The following is a 2,500-nucleotide window of genomic DNA, read 5'->3' on the forward strand; positions in this document are numbered from 1 at the left end:
ATATATATATATGTGTGTGTGTGTGTGTGTGTGTGTGAGTGTGTGCGTATGTATGTAAATATATATATATGTATAACTATATATATATATATATATATATATATATATGTATATATATACATACATATATATACATTTGTATGTATAGATACATACATACACACACACACACACACACACACACACACACACACACACACACATATATATATATATATATATATATATATATATATATATATATATATATATATATATATATATATATATATATATATATATATATATATATATTGATATTGATATTGATACATTGGTATATACATAGCGTCCTTCCCGACACATGCAATGAATCCTAATCTTCTCTTGGTCTGATGCAATGTAATAGACCCACACTAGTTAAGCCAGCTCTCGAAGGTGCAAGGAAATGCATCATCAGTAACTATTATCGCGATGCAATGTTTGTGGAGAATAAGCTTACAACGCAGACTAAGAATGTAAATTGTGGTCATTAAACTACAGTATCCTGTATTTTGAAGCCTATTACGTAAAAAGTTGTTGACCTTCCCCGGGTGATTTGTCATTATCGCTGTAATAAAAATCCTTATTATGATCATTATCATACAGCTATTCTAATAGTGCTAACAACATTAGCAGGAGCATTGGAAGTATTATTATTATCATTACTATCATCATAATTATAGATGCATCATCATTTATTGCCATCAATGCTACATCTCCCGTAGAAGTGATAGCCGAAAATCATCATTATCATCAATATTATCGGTGTCATTTTCCTTACATTACCATCACTGGAATATCAATTTTGATAGCATATATAACAGAGTGTAAATTACGTCAACCACCTTTTGTTAAATGTTTTCCCTTCAACTTTGAATCAACTGGAGACATGACAACTCTTCTTACCAACATCCACTACCGAGGACATTTTTATACGCAATATTTGTGTGTGAGTGCGTGTGTGTGTGTGTGTGTGCATGTATGTGTGTGTGTGTGTGTGTGTGTGTGTGTGTGTGTGTGCATGTATGTGTGTGTGTGTGTGTGTGTGTGTGCATGTATGTGTGTGTGTGTGTGTGTGTGTGTGTGCATGTATGTGTGTGTGTGTGTGTGTGTGTGCATGTATGTGTGTGTGTGTGTGAGTAAGTGAGTGTGTCCTAAATGCCTTGCTGTTTACGAAGACCCACGCTGGTTATTCAGGAAAAATGTCGGGTTTTTTTCCCTCGCCATAGCAGGGTCCCCCTCGCACCTTCCCTTTCCTTTGGGGGGGGGGTCCCTTCCGGCCCTTTTCCCCGCTACTTTCGGTTTCAATTCTCATTCTAGTATTCTTTTCCTTTTTTCTGATTTCCTTCGTTTTCTCTTTCATTTTCGTTCTTTGACTTATATGTTCATACGAGCATAAACACAAGCTGAGTTATAAATGTATTTACAGATATTTACGGACATATTCAGACAATAAATCTTGCAACCTTTATCGCGGTAATGTGAAAATGATATTGGCTAAAACAGAAATAAAAACAAAATTTAACAGTATTTACAAACTCAAAAGTCAAGCTAACATATGAACACGAACCTGCACACAAGCATTTTCCTCTTCTCGAGTATCTCAGCGATCGGCATTTCCCTCCCCCTTCCCCTCCCCAGTTCCCCTTCCTCTCCCTCTACCCATCCCCCTTATCTTCCCACTCCTCCCTCTCCTTCTCCTCCTTCCTTCTCCTCCCTGTCTCACCTCCCCATTTTCCTCCTTCCCCCTTCTCCTCCCTGTCTCCCCTCCCCATTTTCCTGTCTCCCCTCCCCATTTTTCTCCCCCTCCTCCCCCCCTTCTCCCTCCCCTCCTCACTCCCCCTTCTCCTTCCCCTCCTCCCTCCGCCTTCTCCTCACTGTCTCCTCTCCCCCTTCTCCTTCCCCTCCTCCCTCGCCCTTCTCCTTCCCCTCCTCCCTCCCCCTTCTCCTTCCCCTCCTCCCTCCCCCTTCTCCTTCCCCTCCTCCCTCCCCCTTCTCCTTCCCCTCCTCCCTCCCCCTTCTCCTTCCCCTCCTCCCTCGCCTTTCTCCTTCCCCTCCTCCCTCCCCCTTCTCCCTCCCCTCCTCCCTCCCCCTTCTCCTTCCCCTCCTCCCTCCCCCTCCTCCTCCCCCCCCTCGTTTCCCCCGGGCCGAGACAGCACCCCGCCTCGGCCAGTAACCCCGAGGTCGCCGCCCACCATGTAATGTTTCCCCGCCGACCGCATTCTCGTTGCTGCGGTTACGGGCGCGGTTGTTGTCGCTCAATACTTTTGCAGCGCGGGCGGCGGGCGCGATGGCGTTCGGAAAGTTCTTGAATCGTGGTGAACTCGATGAGATTTTATTAGACTCTTACCTATATTTCTTCACTGGTGTGTTATATTTTTGGAAGTAGAGCTCACGGTAACTTAAAAGGATTTGTTTGGTGGGATGTGTGGTAGGCCTTTATTCTAATGGTATTTCCTGCGGTCCCTTCCAAAAATCC

At 43.6% G+C, this 2,500-nt stretch overlaps 1 protein-coding gene across 1 annotated transcript in view; it reads right to left on the bottom strand.

Annotated features, from left to right (window-relative positions):
• LOC113814336 (uncharacterized) overlaps nucleotides 1–2,500 on the bottom strand; it is a 39,700-nt gene that overhangs the window by 29,157 nt on the left and 8,043 nt on the right. The gene's annotated exons all lie outside the window — the stretch shown is intronic.

The sequence above is a fragment of the Penaeus vannamei genome, chromosome 3 (genome assembly GCF_042767895.1).
Source record: "Penaeus vannamei isolate JL-2024 chromosome 3, ASM4276789v1, whole genome shotgun sequence".
Lineage (NCBI taxonomy): Eukaryota > Metazoa > Arthropoda > Malacostraca > Decapoda > Penaeidae > Penaeus > Penaeus vannamei.